Source organism: Gossypium hirsutum, chromosome A01, assembly GCF_007990345.1.
Source record: "Gossypium hirsutum isolate 1008001.06 chromosome A01, Gossypium_hirsutum_v2.1, whole genome shotgun sequence".
In the NCBI taxonomy this organism is placed as follows: Eukaryota; Viridiplantae; Streptophyta; class Magnoliopsida; order Malvales; family Malvaceae; genus Gossypium; species Gossypium hirsutum.
Window position 1 is genome coordinate 87,182,887 of NC_053424.1, and position 24,245 is coordinate 87,207,131.

Below are 24,245 nucleotides of genomic sequence, written 5' to 3' on the forward strand. Positions count from 1 at the left end.
GTCACACCTCAATTAGGGGTATATTTGTCATTTTACCTATTCGGGGTATAATAGTCATTTCATCAATGTGGGGTCTAAGTGTACTTACCGACCCAACAGTAGGTCCACAGTTATCTTGGGTGACCCGTTCGACCTTAACAATCCAACAGTGAAAATGGCCCAAAGCCTACAACCTGGCCCATGTGGGCCCACACACCTATGTGGCCCGTAAAGCCTAAAATTACCTTGGTCTTGTAAACTACCCAACCTAGGCTAACAATCTCCACACATCTGTGTGGTTTACTCATGTGGGGCCGATGAGCCCGTGGGGCCCACACGACCCATTTTGGCCCAACATGGCCCAAAGCAACCCAAGCCCACGAAATCGCTCGTGGTGGTCTCTACGATCAAATACTCGCGCTTATGCAATCAGATGACCACACGAGCTAATGCATGCACGCCCTATTGTCCCACGAGATACATCAATCTGTTTCAAATAGAAGTTTCGGTTAATAGCCTAAAATCGAATTAAAGCAAACCCTAATGGAAACACTTCTTCATATAATTGCCTATCCCTCGATTTGGTAGATCTAAGAACCGTTACAAGCAATCGTTTCCAATCCTTAGTGACTACTTGCAACCCACACACCCTTTTGTAAATTATTATTATACACAATCCATTGTACCAAGTGTATAGTTACTTACCAAAAGCGAAGACTAAGAGTGAGGGACAGTAGTATTCGGCCAACAGCCTAAAGCACATCTTAATTTTGAGGCACGAGATGTAACAATCTCGCTCTCTAGTAGAAAACATCAGAAAGGAGAGTTAATAAACGAGGTTATTCCGACCAAAACAAAAGAGGGAAGAGGACTAATGTGACAAAAAGGGAGAAGGAACCTTGCACTTGATCCCTAACCGATTTCTCAAGGACCCACTTCAGAAGCCGTAACACAATAGGGGTAGAGAGAGATGCTTGGAGATTCAGCTAGCATTGAAGGGAAAAGTGTCGGCTCAAAACCAAAAGAAAGGGAGCTAACAGAGACTTAGCAAGGGTTAAGGAGGTAGATATTAGGCTAATGGCCCAAGGAAAGGGTAAAATTTGATGACCAATTGGAAGGGAGAGAATGCAGTATTTGGCCAAAAGAAACAGAAAAGTAGAAGAGTGATTCAGAGAGAAAGGTTGATTAATCAAAGTAAAGTTTTTAGAGGAAAAAACCCAAGTAGGAAATCACAAAACGTACTCAATTGGCCAGATACAAAAGTCAGCTGTCAAAACAAGCAAAAAAAATCTCTAGAGTGAAAAGAGCACAAGGGAAGATAACTACTGAAAAAAGAGAGAGTAAAAACTCAACAATATTCGACACCCATAGTCTAAGGCCGAATTGGCATAGGGGAAATCCCACAATCGGCAACCACTTCCACACACCTCAACTACCCATAACTTTCTCCTAAAATCTCTCCATTACATCCTTAAACTGATCACCATTCAATCCCCCTTTCTTCTCCTCAATTTCGGCTAACATGATCCCTTACTTCACTTAACAACCCAACCAACCAAGTAATAGAGTCCCACTGCCCTACAACCTCCCACACCACTGCTTGCAAAAATAAACACACTTGCACACTGCAAAAATAAACGCACTTGCACACAGCAAGACTTGAACCCCAGTCTTCTAGCAACAAATAACATGCCACTAACCCCTTGACCTGTAAGCTTTTTATGTCATGCAACCCATACATTAATTTAAAAGTCTACTAGCTGGAGACAAATTTTGCTCAAGCCAAGGCTTAAACCCATTTCTTCCCAGATACTCCCAAAGCATTAAACCCTTAAGCAGACGTACATCCACTACACATGCACATAAAAATAATTTTAACAGGGGTTTTTGGGATTTGGGGCGTTACATTTCTACCCTCCTTAAAGAAATTTCGGCCTCAAAATTTACCTGGTCAGAATAGCTGAGGGTATTGTTGTCGCATCCCCTCCTCAGAAATTTGATTCTGACAAAGAACTTTCACTAATGGGATTGATTTCCTTCTTAAGACGTTCACCTCTTGATCCAAAATCTGGATTGGTTCTCCTCGAAAGTCAGGTCTGGTTTAACCTCAATCTCCTTAGCCGGTACCACATGCGTAGGATCAGAGTGGTAGCATCTCAGCATCGAGACATGGAACACGTCATGAATCCACTCTAATTCTGGAGGTAGCTCTAGCTGATAGGCAACTGGTCCTACTCATCTCAAAATGCAAAAAGGTCCAATAAACCTTAGGCTCAACTTGCCCTTACGCCCAAATCTCAGTAACTTCTTCCATGGCGAGACATTCAGAAAGATAAAATCTCCCACAGAATACTCAATTTCCTTATGCTTCAGATTCGTATATGACTTCTGTCTGTCTAATGCTGCCTTCAGTCAATCTTGAATTAATCTAACCTTATCTTCGATATCAGATACTAGCACAGGACACAGAACGCGCCACTCACCCAATTCAATCCAACATGACAGAGTGCGACACCTACGACTGTATAGTGCTTCGTAAGGTGCCATCTATATGCTAGACTGGTAGCTATTATTGTAAGCAAATTCTACTAGTGACAAGCAATCCTCCCAACTGCCTTGGAAGTTAATTACACAAGTCCTTAACATGTCCTCCAGTATCTAAATCACCCTCTTTGACTGACCATCTGTCTGAGGATAGAATGCAGTATTGAAGTCCAATCGTGTACCCAGAGCTTCATGTAACTTCTTCCAAAACTGAGACGTGAAGCGAGGATCTCTGTCAGATATTATGGAAATTGGTACCCTATGCAGTCTCACTATCTCGGATATGTTCAACTTAGCCAGTTTTCGTAACGAATAATTTGTGCTAACCGGTATGAAATGGGCACTTTGGTCAATCGATCCACGATGACCCATAGTGAATCTTTCTTAGAAAGCGTGAGGGTAGCCCACTCACAAAGTCAATAGATACCCTTTTCCACTTCCACAGCTAAATCTAAACTAGCTGAAGCAACCCAGAAGGCAACTGATGTTTCGCTTTAACCTGTTGGCAAGTCAGACATTTCCCCACAAAGTTAGTAATCTCACGCTTAAGACCCGGCCACAAGTATATCTCACGGAGATTTTTGTACATCTTATTTCTACCTGGGTGCATAGCATAGGGACTACTATGTGCCTCCCGTAGTAAAGTCTACCTCAAAACAGTATCCTTAGGTACACAAATTCTGCCTTGGAAATAGAGTACCCCTTTACTATTCAGCCCAAAATCCAGAGTATTACCTTTTTCGATCTGACGGAACTGAAGACGTAATGACTCATCTTTCAACTGTTTACTCATAATCTCCTCAGTCCACACTAGTTTAACTTGGAGTTCAGCCAACAAGCTACCATTATCAAATAAGCTAAGACGAGCAAACATTGCTCTCAGATCAGTCATAGCCCTACGGCTTAGTGAATCCGCCATCACATTGGCCTTACCAGGATGGTATTCAGTCGAACAATCATAATCCTTAAGCAGCTCAATCCATCTACGCTGCCTAAGATTTAACTCCTTCTAAGTGAGGAGGTACTTGAGGCTCTTGTGATCCGTGTAAATGTTATACTTCTCACCATACAAGTAATGCCTCCAAATTTTCAATGTGAACTCCACTGTGGCCAACTCCAAGTTATATGTTGGGTAATTCACCTCATGAGTCTTAAGCTGGCAAGATGCATAAGCTACCACCTTACCCTCTTGCATCAACATACAACCCAAACCAGCATGTGATGCATCACTGTAGACAGTAAACTTTTTCCTAGACTCCGGCTGAATCAAGACAGAGGCCTCAGTTAGAACTTTCTTCAACTTCTCAAAGCCCTCTTGCTACATATTAGTCCAATTAAATGGCATGCCCTTGTGGAACAGCTTAGTTAAGGGTGCGGCAATCAGTGAGAACCCCTTTACAAATCTTTGATAGTACCCAACTAGTCCCAGAAAACTACGAATTTTTGATACAGTCTTAGGCTGCTTCTAATACAAAACAACCTCAATCTTCTGAGGATCAACCCTAATCCCCTCAGCAGATACCATATGACCAAGAAACGTTACCTCACGTAACCAGAATTCACACTTACTAAATTTGGCATATAGTTGTTTCTCCCTCAAAATTTGCAGAACTACTCGTAGATGTTCATCATGTTCATCTTCAGTCCTCGAATACACCAGTATGTCGTCGATAAATACTAAAAAAAACTAATCTAGATAGGGTTGAAATACTCTGTTCATCAGTCCATAAAAGCTATCGGTGCACTTGTCAGTCCAAAAGGCATTATTAGGAACTCGTAATGACCATAACGAGTCCTAAACGCTGTCTTGTGCACATCAGCCTCTTCAACTCTCAGTTGGTGATATCTCAACCGAAGATCTATTTTATAGAACAACGATGCTCCTTGAAGTTGGTCAAACAGATCATCAATCCTTGGCAGAGGGTATTTGTCCTTAATGGTTAACTTATTCAGTTGTCTGTAGTCGATGCACATACGCATAGATCCATCCTTCTTTTCACAAACAAGACTGGTGCTCCCTACGGAGACACACTAGGTCGGATAAACCCACGGTCTAGTAGTTCTTGAATTTGGGCTTTAAGCTCTACAAGCTCTTTCAGTGCTATTCTATAAGGGGCGATGGACACCGGAGCTGTACCAGGAAGGAGCTCAATCCAAAACTCCATTTCAAGTTCTAGAGGTAACCCTGGTGGCTCTTCAGGAAAGATTTCGGGAAAATCCTTAACTATTTTGATATCCTTTACTGAAGAATCCCAATATCTGAAACACTGATGTAGGCCAAAAATGCCTCACAACCCTTGCGAACCAATTTCTCGGCTCTTAGTGTAGAAATTACATTTCTCAAGTAGTTTCGCCGTTCCCTAACTACCAATACTTTCTCATCCTCCTTAGTTCTCAATACAACCCGTTTAGTGGCACAATCCAAGCTTACCCGATGTTTAACTAACCAATCCATGCCTAGTATTAGGTTGAATTCTCCGAAAGGTAGCTCCATAAGATCAGCCAGAAAGAAAACTCCTTGTATCTCGAAGGGAACATCTCTAAACATCTTATTTATCCAAATGGACTGCTCCAGCGGACTTACAATAGTAATCTCACTCATAGTATTTTCAGCCATAAAACCCAATATCTTAGACATAGAGCATGCTATGTATGAATGTGTAGACCCAACATCAATTAATGTAGTATAAGCAACATTATAGATAAAGAACGTACATGAAATGACATCCAGAGCATCTCTGTCTTCTCAGTGATGTGCAGCATAAACCAGCGCCTCAGTATGACCAGCACCTCTGCTCGATGCTGCACGACCACGGTCCAAACCATTTCCACCCCTGGCCTGACTTTAACCTCTCAGTGGCTGTTGACCACCCCGCTGTACATTACCCAAACCAGTAGCTTGCGTCTACTCGGGCCTCCGTGGACAATGCTTGACACGGTGCTCCAACGATTCGCATCTTAGACATGCACCCATCTTTTTCCAACATTCGCCCTGGTGGCGTTTTCCACAATCAGCACAAAACTGCGGCCCAGTAGTGGTAGCAGCAGGGGCCCTAACTCTGATTGGCCCATCAGCTTTTGGCTTTTTCTTAAGCCACTGAAAATAATTTGGGGGCTCAACATCCCTCTTACCTTTACCTTTCTCTCTATTCTGGCGCTCAGTGCGCGTCACATCCTTGGCGATTTTTGCCTTATAAACCAGTGCTGCCAAATCCCGCTCCCTCTGAGGAGCTATCAGAACCCTTAGACCATCCTTGAGGTCATCCTCAAATCGAACACACCACTCGTATTCTATTGCCACCATCCCACGTGCATAGCGACTCAGTCGTAAAAATTCGGCCTCATATTCAGCCACTATGCTATCTCCCTGAGTTAAGTTAAAAATTCCCTCCTATGGACATCCACATAGCTGGCACCCACATACTTAGCCTGGAAAGTAGTCTTGAAAAACTACCAGGTCAATCGATCGGCCTGAGTGCCCTCTTTGACAGCAAGCCACCACTGGTATGCCTCTGATCAGGGGTGAAGTCAAGGTCATCCATGATCCTTTCTGCGGCCTCAATCCAATATTCAGCCACATTAGGGGAAACTCCAGCAATGCCCCTAAATATCTCTACCCCATTAAACCTGAGTCGTTTTGTAACCGACCCACAGCCCACAGTGCTAGTACTAGACCCAGTGACCCTTTCTAGAATCCTCAACATTGCTTGGGACAGTGCGTCGTCCCAGCTACTCAATTTTGGGACTTTGTCTCAGCCATAGGTGAAGCTGGTGCCTCTCTCGCTTCCTCATTAGGCTAAAGTCCAGATTACGAAAACCCAGCCTGAGCACCTCCATGACCTCTTCCGTGGCCTCTACCATGAGTACCTCTAGTGCTCATTATCCAATTGCGCTTTTATCTATATTTATTGTTCCAGTGTTTATTACAAATATCTTATGAACAATATTATCTCCGAGTTTTGTTTTCGCAGTTCGCAGTATTACTACGGTTCGTAGTACCATAACTAGAGAGTTTCAGTACAATTTTACTACCTAAAGTAGTCTTAGTACTAACATTTCAATATTATCCTTTCAGAATAAACAATCAGAAGACTTACAAGATCGACGCGGAGACTCGGTGTACCACTCCTTCAGTAAGACATTTCGAAATTATATTATTCACTTTAAACTATTTGAAACAATTCTGTTAAAATTTCCACCTTTTTGAAAAATCCAAATCCACAGCTGAGTTTTGCAACCTAACTCTGATACCACTAAATGTAACACCCTAAACCCGGCACAGATAATGGCCAAATCTACGTTGTCACATTGGAGTGTTGTTCAAAACATAATTTCCGTAATAATCTGATCATAAAACATCTTTGGGTTCTTACCAAAATTTTAGAATGATTTGTTCACTGTGAAAACTCAAGTTGTTTTAGTAAATTATTGATCATATCAGATTATTATTAACTTTAAAACAGTGTTTGTTAGAACTCTCAACATGTGTTGTATAAACGTGGTGTTTTCAGGAAAAAAATTATTTATAGTTGCTTGAAAACCCGAATCCTACTACTAATAGATGAAAATCAAGTAAATAAATTCCCAAATTAAAATGATAAACACCAAATTATACATATCTATACCCCAAATACTTAGCATATTTATGGATGTTTATTACTAGATTTGTGGATTTTGGTGCTCTTAATCCGGTTATTTCATGTCTTGTACTCAGGAGAGCACCAAGACTCAAAAGGATCCAAAAACGAGCTAAAAAGGGACAAAACAGACCAAATCGAGAAGATGACACGGCCTAAGCCTTGCCACACGGGCATCTCACATGCCCGTGTCCTTCGGGGGTGTCGACCAAGGTTTTCACGATTCACACGGCCTGGCCATTGAGCCCACACGGCCGTGTGCATCAACGGATCGAACAGGGCCTGGTAATCACGTCACACGGCCGTGGCACACGGGCGTGTCCCTTTTTTCAAAGAGTTGTATTTTACATGGAAAATGGTACTTAGGGAGGAAGAAAGCCAATCCAAAGCCTATATAAACACCCTAAGTGTGACCTAGAAGGAGGCTGCTCTTTCCAGAACTTTTCTGGAATACAGAACCACACGCCAGGAATTACTTGAAGAAAGCCAGATGATCCATTTCAAAAGCCGGAGCTACTCCAAGACTGAAGATCTCTCTCAGAATTCCTTCAGGGGTTTTAGAGTTTTCTTTATGTTTTGTTATTTTCATACTCATGAGATGTACTCTTATTTTATTATGAACTAAACCCCTTAGATATCTAAGGGGGATAAAACCTATAATGGGTCTTGTTATTATTATCTGAACTGTATAACAAATACTTGATTTGTTCTTAATTATTTGTTCTTAATGCTTGAGTTAATATTCCGGGTATTAATTCATGATTTGATGTGCTTACGCAGAGGAGGAATAGACCCTGCCTAAGAGTAGATTTGGCATAATTAAGCGGAGTTGATCGAACGCCTAGAAATAGGGTTACGAGATTTTGCTAGATTAGGGGTGAAACCTAATATAGGAGTCCATAGAGTGATTTACTGCTTCCCTAGCGGTTTTAATTAAGAAAGAAATTTTGATTAATTCAACTGAGCGAAAGGGATAATAACATAGGTTAGGAAGTCTCACGGATCAAGTCAAGTGAATAAATCGTCCGGTTCAGAGTCGGATAACAAGTGAAATCTAGGTAGATTCCTCCTTGGGTGTCATCTTTATCAATTGTTTTTCTTCAAGTCATTTTCCAAATTTTCTCTTTGCTTTAATTAAATCAATTAATTGGTTTAAATAATTAGTTAATTAAAACAAACCCTTTTATTTTTAGGCTAGATAATAACAAGATAGTTATTACTAGTACTTTTGGTTCCCTTGGGTACGATATCCCGGTCTTGCCATTACCATACTATTGTTTGATAGGTGCGTTTGCCTTTTCGTCGTGATAATAGTTAATCTAGGTTTGATCTTCATTATAAATATTTATTACTTGTTACGAATCACGGGAGAAAGTTTTTGCCGTCGCTGTTGGGGAACTGAAATATTAGGAACACTAAATTTTTATTACTTTAGCCATTTATTTTTCTTAAAATTTTATTTTATTTTATTATTTATTAATTTACTTTTCTCTCTCTATTGGCAGGTTTTTATAGTTTATGACTAGAAGAAACCCGTCAGGACCATTACTCTTTGACGAAGAAATCGATCGTACAATTCACAAAAATCAAAGAAAAATAAGACGTAGTTTATGCTACACGGAGAACGAGCGAGAAGACGATACTCAAACCCCAATCGACGAGATGGCTGAAAACCCAGGCGATTAGCTACCTCCTACAATTACAGCTAATCAAAATCCTACTCCACGTACTATGTATGACTATGCTAAACCTTCTTTAATAGGAACTGAGTCTAGTATAGTTAGACCTGCTATTGCTGCGAATAATTTCGAACTAAAACCTAACACAATTCAGATGATACGACAGTTTGTTCAGTTTGACGGTTTGCAGGATGAGGATCCCAACTCACACTTGGCAAATTTTCTTGAATTTTGCGATACATTCAAAATCAATGGCGTTTCTAATGATGCCATTTGTCTTCGGTTATTTCCCTTTTCACTGAGAAACAAAGCTAAATAGTGGTTGAACTCATTACCACGAGGGTCTATCACTACTTGGGAACAAATGACCGAGAAATTTTTACCAAAATATTTTTCACCGGCTAAAACGGCTAAATTGCGTAATGATATCTCTTCTTTTGTGCATTTACGATGCATGGGAGAGATACAAGGACTTATTGAGAAGGTGCCCTCACCATGGGTTACCACTTTGGCTGTAAGTTCAAATGTTCTACAATAGTGTGAATCCCTCGACAAGACAAATGATTGACGCAGCTGCTGGCGGAACCATCAACAATAAAACACAGGAAGATGCATATGAATTCATAGAGGAGATGTCACTGAATAACTATCAATGGCAAGTTATGAGGACAAAGCCAACGAAAAATAACATCGATTCTGTCACCATGCTCTCAAATCAGGTAGAACTTCTCAATAAAAAGATTGATAGTTTTCTTGGTTCTACGCAGGTACATCCAGTAATGAGGTGTGGCTCAAGCGGAGGAGGTGTGCATACAGAATATCAATCCTTCAATCCCACAACCGAAGAGGAACAAGTCAACTATATGGGTAATAATAACTTTAGATCTCAAAATAACCCATACAGTAATACTTATAATGCAGGTTGGAAGAACCAACCAAAATTTTCCTAGGGAGGTTAAAGAAATCCAAAGCCACAAAATCCTCAGGGTTTTCAACAACCACCTTATCAACAGGAGAAAAAACCAAACCTTGAAGAGATGCTTTCTAAATTCATCTCGATGTCAGAAACCCGTTTCTAAAATACCGAGACAGCACATAAGAATCAACAAGCATCGATCCAAGGACTCAAAACTCAGATAGGCCAGCTGTCCAAACTAATCTCTGAACGACCATAAGGTAGCGTACCAAGTAATACTGAACCTAATCAGAGGGAACACGTCAATGCAATTAGCACTCAAGATACGGAAGGATCCATTACACCTAAGCCAGAAATATAGCAACACAACGTGATGAACAAAGGACGAGAAGAGGTAAACAATAATGATCCCAAATAGGTAAGTACAAATTATGAACCTCGTGTGCCATATCCTAAAGCAATAACAAAAGACAAAACAGAAGAACAATTCAGTAAGTTTGTCAAACTCTTAAAGAAATTACATATTAACTTACCTTTTATTGAAGTTCTTTCGCAGATGCCCAATTCAGCAAAATTCTTAAAGGAACTTCTGAGCAATAAAAGGAAATTAGACGCTACATCGCATGTGGAACTCAATGCAGTCTGCTTAGCTATTCTAAAGAATGAGCTACCTAACAAATTGAAAGATCCAGGGAGTTTTACAATTCATTGCTTAATTGGTAGCCTATCTGTGAATAATGCTTTAGCTGATCTAGGGGCAAGTATAAATATTATGTCATATAAAATGTTTAAACGACTAGGTCTCGGTAAACCCAAACAGACTAAGATGAGCATACAATTGGCTGACAAAATAGTTAGATTTCCTAAGGGTATTATTGAAGACGTTCTCGTTACAATAGATAAATTTATTTACCTAGTAGACTTCGTTGTCTTAGATATGGATGAGAATAACGAGGTACCTCTAATTTTAGGACGACCATTTTTAGCAACTGGCAGAACCATTATTAATGTAGGCACAGGAGAGCTAACACTTCGTGTAGGTGACGACGCAGTAACAGTCCAAGCACGCGACTCAGTCAAAACCTCTAAGACTCAAGATAATGCTATAAAAACTGTCGATGATAAAACTAATATTCAATCATCCTTACAGGAACTTCCTCGAACAAATAAACAGAGACAGTATGCTACTATCATGAAGAGAACAAAGATATCCATGAAGAACGAAGACTACAGATAGAGGAGCTAGACGAATGGCGAGAACACAAACCGAGAACACATGATAAACTGAAACTACGCAAAAACAAGCCCGATACCTCTCCTAATCAACTTCAGGTCGGCGATACAGTCTTACTAGATGCCATTGATCCTCACATTGTCACTACCACACCAAATGAGGAAATTTCTCTTACGGTACTTAGTATTTTTCCATTTGGTACAATGGAGGTGAGTCATCCCAAGTTCGGCACTTTTAAGGTAAACAACACCCGTTTAAAACCTTATTTTAAAATTGACGACATGAATGGGGAGTATGAACTCCTCTAACCACCATGATCATTCAACGGAGAGGTAAGTCGAGCTTAGACTATAAATAAGTGCTTCTCGGGAGGCAACCTGAGCACTAACATATTTTGATTTATTTATTTTTATTTTCTCTTACTTTGAATCAATTAACTTAATCTTTGAAATGTAAAGTTTTTCAGCACAGACGGCCAGGCACACGGGCGTGCCTAAAGCCGTGGCCAAACAGGGGAAGAGACAAGGCCGTGTGATACGACCGTGTTGAAGCAAGACATGATTTCCCCCAAACATGGCGTGCAATAAATCCCCACGGTCGTGCGACATGGACGTGGGTGAACTTGATAGGAACACACGGGCGTGGGAATGAAAACCCACGGGCGTGCCAGGGACAAGGCTCGATTCTATTTCTTCGACACGGGCGTGCGACACGATCGTGCCATTTAGCCGTGTACAAAGCTAGGCACGACCGTACGACATGGCCGTGTGACACACACGCCTAAGACACACGGGCGTGGGAAAGTATCCGGGCACGGCCTAAATTGAAAAATTCAAAAAACACGGGCTCACCCTCAAAGTACACAGGCATGGCCCTAAGCCGTGTGACCCTCTCTTATATAAACGAACAACTGTTCATCTTCTTCCCCCTTTCAAAACCCTTACGAAAACTCCTCCTCCCCACTCCCTAATCCTTATTCTGGCCACTATTCCCAAGATTCTCACTTACCAACCCTCAAACCACCCTGAAATCCATTCCCCTTGCATTAATCCCCACTTTCCCCTCTCTATACCCTCTATTTTTACTCTACACGGCTATACCCCCGCGTCACACGCCAGTGCTCGACATTAACATGCCCGTGCGCCATACAGCAGCCTTTGGTTCACTTTCTCAACTTTATTTTTCCAATTTATATTGCTACATTAGTGTTCTACATGCTTTACATAGATATTGCAATATTTTTCTTTAGACAAGTAAAGAATTTGCCTTAGAATTTTCTATATTTGAATTATTTAAGCCACTAAATAGCATATACTAGTTTTGGGCCTCTTGCTTAACTACTAATGTATCTTGGATTCTATCAATGCTCATATAATTTCAGGTACATTATGTCGTCGTCAAGAGGAAAGAAGGCCGCGGTCCCATCCTCAAAGAGACGTAGGGGACTAGGTTCTTCCTCAGTGCGTGCTACAGTCAAAGTTCGGCACCCGTTCCTTGAATTTCCACAAGCTTCGCAGGAGCAGCTATTTCAGATACTACTCGCACGACCCATCACCACATGTCGCTGCATCGACTGGGCTGCCGTAGAGTAAGTCTAGCTCGCTGACGCCATCCATGCCCTCCTGTCCACAGACCCATAGGAACAGTTCTTCGCTATTACTGAGCCCACTTATTTAGAGCTAACTGTAGAATTATGCTCTACTTTTCATTTACAGGTGGTGATGACGAACAATGACAACCCAGGCACCATTCACTTCCGATTAGGTGGTCTAGTTCGTTCGATGAGTGTCCTAGAGTTTGGAGTTGCTCTGGGACTTTACACCGATGAGTTTATGGAGGAGGAGGACATGAATGCACTACCAGGCAATATCCACATCTCCCCCTCCTTGTGCTGGAAGGCTTTGGCACCACTCTCTTCCACCTACGACCCCAGTCGCTCGAAGGCCTCAACTCTTCCCCCTTCCCTACCATATCTCCATGCCATATTGGCACACACCTTGACTGGAAGGAGAGAGAGCACCGGTGTCGTCACCACCCACGACGCCTACTATTTATGGTGCATGGCAAATGCACACGTGGCTGACTTAGCATACTTCATTGCTTTCGACATTCGCCATCAGACCGAGCGGCATAGGAAGGGAGTGATCTCCATCGGCCCCTACGTGACGCGCCTTTCCAGACACTTCGGCCTCCTCAACACCGCGGCCCAGTCATCAGCGCTTACCCTGATAGGTCAGATGTCCCCACAGGGCATCACGACTATGTTACACATGAGGATGATCGAGCGCCGATGTGGGATCGATCCTCCTCAGTATTGTCTCTCACATGCCACTGACGAGGAGGATCTTGAGGACATCCCTGATGGTGTTCCCCCACAGCATGAGGAGCCTTCTACCGCGCCACCTAGGGAACAACTAGCTCATGCGGCTGCTTCATTGGCACACCTTTCCGATCGACTCGCCCATTTCGAGCAGTATTGCACTGCACAGTTCGAGATGATCCACGAGCGAGATCGGTGACGGGACCGACAGATGGATGATATACAGGCCATGGTGCAGCAGCTATGCCAACACTTTCACATCACCACTCCAGCACCACCACTTGAGGGTTCCACCGACGAGGATCATTGGATCCTCTTATTTTTTGATTTATTTATTCTTATTTTTATTTTTATTTTATTTTTCTTTTTCTTTTTATTTTTATTTTCATTTCAATTTTATTATTTTATTTTGAAAGACATATCTATATTAGTAAATTTTACTTTTTCTATTTTCTAGTCTTTCTAACAAGTAATTCCACTACGCTCTCTTCCACACCAACTCTTAATAAGCTCTTCATGATTCTACAAACTTCCAAGCAAAGCTGCTAGGAATATTTTACAAAATGAGGAAACAAAAGGGAAACAATACCTCACGAGTGTCATGTTCAACGACCCAATTTCTTCATTTAGCCAAGAACAATGGTAGCTACCACTTTCCCCGAACACTCCATCCTCAGAATTAAGCTCCACATCCATATAACAGGGAGTTTCACCTCCTTTCCTCTTATGATTTTCTTTATTTTGAATAATCTATCTTTGTACATTGAGAGCAATGTACATCTTAAGTGTGGGGGGGTGAACATGAAACCTAACTTTTTGTATTATTCTCAAATCCCTAAAGTTGGTCTGGTGCTTAAGTGATTTTCTCATAATCTTGATCGAATAAATTCTGATTGATCTATAATTATTGTTGGTATGTCATGAATTAGACCATGGGAATTATGCATGATTATTTGATTATAGGACATTAGAGAATCGAGCATGATAAGTTGATATTTTGCGAACTAAAATTTTTTAGATTATTTTCCTAAATTGAGGTATTATCTTGAAATCTTAAGTATACAGGAATGACATCAAAAACCCAAATTTTTGGTGAGATTTTTGAGCCTTTTGAGCATATAGCTTTCATTCTTGCTCACTTCTTTTGTGGTTTGAGTGTGTCAACATTCAACTGTTATTCTAGAACTTGCTTTGATTATACATATCGAGATCACACATATGATTTGATATACTGAGATTGTAAAGGCACTTAGGATTTAACCCATTTACTCCATAAAAGGCCTTACCACATAATTAAACCCTTAGTGAAACCCTTTGAGCCTACTAACCCTTTTTCATTGATTAACCCTCATCATTAGCCCATTAACCTATTATTGTTGAAATCCTCCTACTGAATTTGACCATTTTTATCGAGATTGAATTTAATATTGCTACCTCGCTATGTTCACCATTTTTTGTTACTGAATCATGAAGTATGGTTTCTATATTGTATCAACTTGATTTGTCCTTAAAAAAACCTAGTATTATATTGTAATTCTCAGCAAGCTAAAGTTGTCATGAACTCATGTAAAATAGTTCTAGATATTTGTTTGTGGTTCAGTAATTAAGTTTTTGATAGTGGGGTAATATATTGAAATTATCTCGATCTAACCTTTTTCTCTTCAGCTTTTATCCATACATGTAACCTAAACCCCGTTACAACCATGCAAAGACCTTTTGATTAGTATATCTTATCATTTAGAAGTGGTGGAGATTTGATTTTCATGCAAGCCTATGGTAATAACTTTTCATGTTAGACAATCGAGTGCTTAATCTTGAACCTTAAATACTTTGAGTGATTTGAGTGAATCTTTAGTAAGGATGTCATCTCTTGTATATTTAAGACTGAAGTTAATTACTAAGAGGAAGGAGATTACCTATGATTTTATTATCAAAATAATCGATTTAGATTGTTTGAGGCTTTTAATGCCCCTATAGTTGAATTCTCACTGTATGATTTTCTGTGGAATAACTTGTAACATTATCAGTAATGATTATGTGATTGAGAAGAATGAATTTTAGAAGTAAATCAGAATTTTGCTTGAGGACAAGCAAATGATTAAGTGTAGGGGTATTTGATAAACACCAAATTATACATATCTATACCCCAAATACTTAGCATATTTATGGATGTTAATTACTAGATTTGTGGATTTTGGTGCTCTTAATCCGGTTATTTCATGTTTTGTACTCAGGGGAGCACCAAGACTCAAAAGGATCCAAAAACGAGCTAAAAAGGGACAAAACGGACCAAATCGAGAAGATGACACGGCCTAAGCCTTGCCATACGGGCATCTCACACGCCCGTGTCCTTCGGGGGTGTCGACCAAGGTTTTCACGATTCACACGGCCTGGCCATTGAGCCCACACAGCCATGTGCAAATCAACGGATCGAACAGGGCCTGGTAATCATGTCACACGGCCTTGGCACACGGGCGTGTCCCTTTTTCAAAGAGTTGTATTTTACACGGAAAAAGGTACTTAGAGAGGAAGAAAGTCAATCCAAAGCCTATATAAACACCCTAAGTGTGACCTAGAAGGAGGCTGCTCTTTCCAGAACTTTTCTGGAATACAGAAGCACACGCTAGGAATTACTTGAAGAAAGCCAGACGATCCATCTCAAAAGCCCGAGCTACTCCAAGACTGAAGATCTCTCTCAAAATTCCTTCAGGTGTTTTAGAGTTTTCTTTATGTTTTGTTATTTTCATACTCTTGAGATGTACTCTTATTTTATTATGAACTAAACCCTTTAGATACCTAAGGGGGATAAAACCTATGATGGATCTTGTTATTATTATCTGAACTGTGTGATAAATACTTGATTTGTTCTTAATTATTTATTTTTAATGCTTGAGTTAATATTCTGGGTATTAATTCATGATTTGATGTGCTTATACAGAGGAGGAATAGACCCTGCCTAAGAGTAGATTTGTCATAATTAAGCACAGTTGATCGAACGCCTAGAAATAGGGTTACAAGATTTTGCCGGATTAGGGTGAAACCTAATATGGGAGTCCATAGATTGATTTACTGCTTCCCTAGCGGTTTTAATTAAGAAAGAAATTTTGATTAATTCAAATGAGGGTTAGACGCTATTAGTCTCGAAAGGGATAATAACATAGGTTAGAGAGTCTCACAGATCAAGTCAAGTGAATAAATCGTCCGGTTCAGATTCGGATAACAAGTGAAATCTAGGTGGATTCCTCATTGGGTGTTGTCTTTATCAATTGCTTTTCTTCAAGTCTTTTTCCAAATTTTCTCTTTGCTTTAATTAAATTAGTTAATTAGTTTAAATAATTAGTTAATTAAAACAAACCCTTTTATTCTTAGGCTAGATAATAACAAGATAGTTATTACTAGTACTTTTGGTTCCCTTGGGTACGATATCTCGGTCTTGCCATTACTATACTATTGTTCATAGGTGCGCTTGCCTTTTCATCGTGATAATAGTTAGTCTAGGTTTGATCTTCATTATAAATATTTATTACTTGTTACAGATCACGCGATCATAAAACCAAACTTAAAGAGGCCTTATTACATAATGAAAACACAGAATAAAATCGTAATTATAATATTAAAAGAAACTACGTCGAGTGGCCACCTCTGAGTCCCCCATCGCCTCGATCCCTCTAAGCCTGGAGATTTCCTACACAGTTAACATATGGGAGAGTATATGAAAACTCAATGTGTGAAATCCCATAAAAGCATAAAGTCAGAGTAAACACGATTTGGGCCTAAGCCCTTTGAGTATCAGTTAGGCCTTAGCCTATTTCAGTAACCGTAGTGGTCTAGACCTAAGCCCGTTTCAGAAACAGTAACAGGGCCTAAGCCTGTTAACATATCAGTACAGTATGCAAACATGAGTCCTACCCAATCCATCCTCTACACACCATCTCCGTACCAACCCTACACACTATGTGGGGATAAAGTCGACTAACCCAACCCTACACACCAAGTAGTACCGGTAGCAGTACTAAAATAGTATTTGCAGCAGAGCTACTAGTAATAGGCTTATAGCCTTTCAATACACTTCCTACAAATTCATATATATCCCACCCCATGCAATGCAACATAATTAAAATGTATATACAGTAAGAATGACATGCTCAAACAGTCACACATCACTTAGGGGTATATCAATTATTTTACATATTAGGGGTATAACAATCATTTAATTAATATAGGGTCTAAGTGTACATATACAAATGGGCGACCCGTGCGACCTTAACAATCAAATGGGAAAATGACCCAAAGCCCATAACCCGGCCCATGTGGGCCCACACGCCCATGTGGCTTGTAAACCTAAAATGACCTTGGCCTTTTGAACTACACAGTCTGACCCAATAAACTCCACACGTTTGTATGGTTTACTCGTGTGGGGATGATGAGCCCATGGGGCCTATACGGCCCATTTCGGCCCAACATGGCCCAAAGCGAGCCAAACCCATGAAATCGCTCGTGGTGGTCTCTACGATCAAATACTCGTGCTTATACGGTTAGATGACCACAAGAGTGAATGCACGCCCGTGCAGCATCAATGGTAACGATTTTCGGCATTTGCCAATTTACGATTGAAGCAGTGTGATTACACACTTGATTGTGAAATTTTCGTACCGGCCCACGAGATACACCAATCTATTTCAAACAGAATTTTTTGTTAATAGCCTAAAATCGAATTAAAGCAAACCCTAATCGAAACACTTCTTCATATAATTACTTATCCCTCACTTTGATCGATCCAAGAACCGTTGCAAGCAATCGATTCCAATCCTTAGTAACTACCTGCAACCCACACAACCCTTTGTAAATTATTATTATACACAATCCATTGTACCAAGTGCATAGTTTCTTCCAAAAGTGAAGACTAAGAGTGAGGGACAACAATATTAGGCCAACACCCTAAAGCACACCTTAATTTCGAGGCACGAGATGCAGCAATCTCGTTCCCTAGTAGAAAATGTTAGATGGGAGAGTTAATAAACAAGGTTATTTCGGCCAAAACAAAAGAGGGAAGAAGAGGACTAATGTGATGGAAAGGGAGAAAGAACCTTACACTTGACCCCTAACCGATTACTCAAGGACCCACTTCAGAAGCCGAAACACAATAGGGGTAGAGAGATGCTTGGAGATTCGACTAGCAATAAAGGGAAAGGTGTCAGCTCAGAACCCAAAGAAAGGGAGCTAGCGGAGATTCGGCAAGGGTTAAGGAGGTAGATATTTGGCTAATGCCCCAAGGAAAGGGTAAAAGTTGATGACCGATTGGGAGGGAAAGAATGCAGTATTCAGCTTGGGTTCTAAATAGAAGAGAGTGTAAGAGAAATGATTGAGAGACAAAACAGGAGAGAAGGGAGGAAGCCTGGAAGATGTTTGGCCAAAAGAAATAGAAAAAGAGAAGAGTGATTCAGAGAGAAAGGTTGATCAATCAAAGTAAGTTTTTAGAGGACAAAACCCAAGTAGGAAATCAAAAAATGTAGTCGATTCGCCAGATGCAAAAGTCGACTGTCAAAAAAAGGAAAAAAATTCTCAAGAGTGAAAAGAGCACAAGGGACGATAGCTACCAAAAAGAGAGAGTCAAAACTCAACAATATTCGGCACCCATAGTATAAGGCCGAATTGGCATTGGGGAGTTCCAACAATCGGCAACCACTTCCACACACCTCAACTTCCTATAACTCTCTCCTAAAATCTCTCATTGCATCCTCAAACTGATCACCATTCAAACCCCCTTTCCTCTGCTCAATTTCGACTAACGTGATCCTTTACTTCACTCAACAACCCAACCAACCAAGCAATAGAGTCCCACTGCCCTATAACATCCCACACCGCCACTTGCAAAAATAAATGCACTTGCACGCAACAATACTCAAACCCCAGTCTTCTAGCAACAAATAACATGCCACTATCCCCTTGACCAATAACCTTTTTATGTCATGCAACCCTCACATTAATTTAAAGTCTACTTGTAACATCCCGGAATAGGGCCTAAACAGAATAATGGTTGCGAAACCACAAATTCGAGGTAGAAAATTTATTTTATTATTATTTTGAGGTTTATGATATGATTGCATGATTGTGTGAAAATTTCGTGATGAAATTCTATGCATAAAGTGCTTAATTTGAGATTAGGGACTAAATCGAATAATTTGCAAAACTTGCATTCTAGAAGTTTTAGTATGAAATTGCTTTGGAATATTAATGAAGAGGTCTTAAATAGCAATTTGACCAATTTCTAAGTCTATGGATGGAATTTTTGGAAAGTTTAGTAGTAAGGGCATTTTGGTCATTTAGTTATTAAAATGAATTAAAAACAAAATTAAAGGCCAATTTTTGTCCATCTTCTTCATTAGGATGAAATTTCAAGGGTTCTCCATAGCTAGGGTTTGTTTCAAGCTTTCAAGCTCCATAGTAAGAGGATTCCAAGCCCCATTTTTAATGATCTTTACGTTTTTAGAGTCCCGATAACTTGATTAAGCTTATTCTAGCAATAATTCAACCTAGGGTTCATATTTGGAAAAATACCCATAGGTGAAATTTGTGTATTTTGGTGTTTTATGATAGAATATGAGGTTTTAAATTATGTTAGACAACTTGTGCTACTCGGTTTTAAGTGAAAACGAGTAAAAGGGCTTAATCGATAAAAATACCTAATAATCATAAGTACATGCTAGAGTGTGAATTTGATGTTGTCATAGAAGGGAAAAATGATCAGCATGTCATAAAACATAAGAAAATAGGATGAAGTTTAATTTACGAGCCTTGGGGCAAAAGTGTAAATATGTAAAAGTTTAGGGGCAAAAATGTAATTTTGCCAAAGTTTGGGTGAAGGACTGTTTTAATAAATGTGAGTATTAAATAAGATAATTTTTTTTATTATAGATCAAGAAGAACAAAATCCGGATTTAGACCGGGGAAAGAAAAAGATAGTGGACTAAATCGATATAGTTGATCGTATTTTGTTTCGAGGTAAGTTTGCGGTAAATAAATGCAATATTCTATTATTTTTGTTAATTTTGTTAATTTCCAGCATGTGTATATCTATTTTATGAAATTATTCAAAGAAGACTCAAGCATGAATTGACGGAGAAGTAATTTCAGAAAGTCCCGGTTGAACCTTAGGAATGTGTAGGATACAAATGTCATGACATTAGGGTTCAAGGATACCATGTAAGACCATGCTAAGGTATGCCAATTGGTAAGGTTTCTAAGGCAAGGAAATCATGTAAGACCATGTCAAGACATGGCATTGATAAGTTACTATAAGGCAAAGGTCCCATGTAAGACCATGCTAAGGCATGGCATTGGTGAGTTCATAAAGCAAGGATACCATGTAAGACCATGTCAAGACATGGCAATGGTAAGTTTCAAAAGGATACCACGTACGACCATGACAAGTCATGGCAATGGTAAGGTACCCGTGTATCCTTAGTATTCCAAGTGGTTCAACGGGAAAATTTAAAGAGAATATCAAGGTAAAGTAAGGTAAGGTAAGACGAGTTATACTAAAAAGGTAAGACAAGTTCATGCTAGAAGAGCAAAGGTAAGTACATAATGTTCATGTATGCTTGATAAGGAAAAGGTAAGTAAAATGTATTAATAAATTTGACTAAGTAAGTAAGTATTTAAGTAAGTGAGTAAGTGAAGAAGTTTAAAAGATGTCTATGACAATTAAAGAAGTTGCATTATGTAGTATCATGCCAAGTAGTAAGATAGTTCTTATGAATGTTGTTATTTATTTGCATGCAAACTTACTAAGCTTAATGCTTACCCCTTTTATTTTCTTTCTTTTTATAGTTTTGTCAAGCTAACTCGGGGATCGTAAAGTACGTCAGAGGTCCGGGCACACTATCACAAGGATTATTTTGGTATAGTTAGACGTTTCATTTTGAGTATGGCATGTATAGCATCGTAGCCATTTTGTGTGTATGATCTTATGATATGGCTAATAAATGGTATGTAAATGTTTGATAATTATTAGCTGTTGGAATGGCTAATCAAGGACATGTTTGGTGTTATGTATGCCTAAATGCTAGTTATTCCATGGAAATCATGAAAAAGGTAGCACAAAACAGAATCAGATAGTAGTAGTGATGTGAATTTAACAAATCACTAAAAATAGTAGAAATGGAATTAAATGATGAATAAGTTATGAAATCAAATATTATTATGTCTATTTTCAAATGGAAGAAACAAAATAGGTAAATGAGATATATTTTATGAGATATTTAAATTTTTGTGGAACAAGGCCAGAGCGATTTCTGGATCCCCTGTTCTGACTTTCGAAATTCACCAAAAATTGTAAAAAGATAATTAGAAATCATTCTTTACATGTACAGATTCCTTATTGAGTCTAGTTTTATGAGAAATAAACTTCATAGTGATTGGAACTCTGTATACGAAGATATTTGATTCATAATACATAGAGGTCAGAGCAGTCGAACCCTGAAACAAGGGAGACTTTAACTAATAAACTGTACTAGTTGGCCAGACCAAAAATTCTAAAAAAACAATTAGTTGATATATATATGAGTCTAGTTTAATGTAAAATTTACAAAATTGGATTTTGAGTTTCGTAACTCGAGATATGAATTTTTAAGCAACTGTGACGCAGATTGCCAGCTTCTCTGGAAGTTTTAAAAATAAATTGCTTGAGCTGTTTAAGTAATGAATTAAGTCCGTTAACACCTCGTGTTCGACTCTAGCGACGGTCTCGGGTACGGGGCGTTACACTACTAGCAAGATACAAGGGTTTATTCAAGTAGAAGCAGAAATTTTTCTCAAGCCAAGGCTTGAACCCATGACTTCCCAGATACTCCAAGAGCACTAAATCCTTAAAGAAGACATACATCCCTGACACAAACACATAAAAATAATTTTAACAGGGGTTTTCGGGATTTGGGGCGTTACATTCAGCTTGGCGATAAAGTGTTTTTGAATGTGTCACCCTGGAAGAAAGATCTCTATTTTGTCCAAAAAGGAAAGCTTATTCTGGGTTTCATTTGTCCGTATGAAATTATTAAGAGAATTGAGCTGGTAGCTTATCATTTAGCTTTACCTTTGGAGTTGGAGAAAATTCATAATGTTTTCTGCGTGTCAATGTTGAGATGGTATAGATCTGATCCGTCACATGTGATTTTTCTAATTGATGTGGAATTACAACCTGACATGTCATATAGTGAAGAGCCGATCAGAATTCTGGCTCGGGAAATCAGAGAAATGAGAAATAAATGTATAACTTTAGTTAAGGTTCTTTGGCAACGTCACGGGGTTGAGGAAGCTACCTACAAACTAGAAGAAGCTATGAAATTTCAATACTCGAACTTATTCTCTGGTAAGAATTTTGGGGATGAAAATTCCTTTAGGGAAGAGAGTTGGTACAGCTCATTTATTATGGTGTCAAAAACAGAGGTTTTGGGACCACAATTTTGACTAGTTAGACAGTAAATATTATTTATTTAATATTTACGAGTCTATTATAAGGACATATTAAATTTGGTTAGAAAATTTTAATGTTTAGATAGTTAATAAAGTAAAAATGACAAAATCGTAAAAGCTGCAAAAGTTAGTTTGTGTAACACCCCAAACCCAGCCTAGACGTTATGACCAGATCAGCTGATATCATATTGAAGTGTTTTTCTAGAACATAAAATCCAATCTTAAACTAGCCTCTTTGTATAATTTGAAAAGCCGAATGAAACTCGAGTTTGTTCATTGATAATGTGGAATTGTATATTTAAACTTTACTTATATTAAAATGTTATTAACTTTGTAAAACAACCCTCATTCGCAGAAGCTTTTAAAACTTGTTGCGATTTCATGGTGTTTTTTGAAAATGTTGGACATTTGAAAACATGCGACTATCCTACTGCTAGCAGATATAAGTCCAATGAATAAAATAATAATAAATACCAATTCAAAAATAAATACCCAAGAGGCCTTACTATAAAAAGTAAAACCCAAAATGAAACCAAAACGTAAATTAATAAAAGATAATTAAGGCGAGTGGCCACCGCTGAGTCCTCCGTCACACCAATCCGCCTAAGACTAGGGATTACTTGCAGAGTTAACAGATGGGTGAGTTTACGAAACTCAGTGTGTAATCTCATCATAACAACCAAACAGAGTAAACACAATTTAGGCCTAAGCCCTTGCACTCTCAACTAGGGCCTTAGTCCATTTCATTAACAGTAGCAATTTGGGGCCTGAGCCCATTTCAATAACATTAGCAGTATGGGCCTAAGCCCATTTCAATAACAGTATCAGTACAGTATGCAATAAAAAATTCCTACCCAATCCATCCTCTACACACCATCTCCATACCAACCCTACACACCATGTGAGGATAAAATCGACCCACCCGACCCTACACTCCAAGTAGCACCGGTTGCGACACTAAAATAATATTTGCGGCAGAGCTACCAGTAATAGGCTTATAGCCTTTCAGTACACTTCCTCCAAATCATATATCCCACCCCATGCAATGCAACATAATATAAATGTATAAACAGTATAAATGACATGCTCAAACAGTCATACATCACATAGGGGTATATCAGTCATTTACCAAAGATAAGGGTCCAAGTTCACTTACCTGCCCAACAATAGGTCCATAGTCGTATTGGGCGACCTGTGCAACCTTAACAGACAATCAGTGAAAATGGGCCCAAAGCCCATAACACGACCCATGTAGACCCACACTCCTATGTGGCCCAATAAGCCCAAAAATGGCTTTGGCCGTGCGCACTACACAACCTGACCCAATAATTTCCATACATTCATCTGATTCATTCGTGTGGGCCCATGAGCTCGTAGGGCCTATTTCGGCCCAACGTGGCCCAAAATAGCCTAAGCCCATGACATCTCTCAAGGTGGCCTCTATGATCGAACGCCCACATTTGTG

General features: G+C 39.4%; 1 pseudogene; it reads right to left on the reverse strand.

Annotated features, from left to right (window-relative positions):
* Positions 1–9,251: 9,251 nt before the first annotated feature.
* On the reverse strand, positions 9,252–9,341 carry LOC121206753 (uncharacterized; annotated as a pseudogene).
* Positions 9,342–24,245: the final 14,904 nt, after the last annotated feature.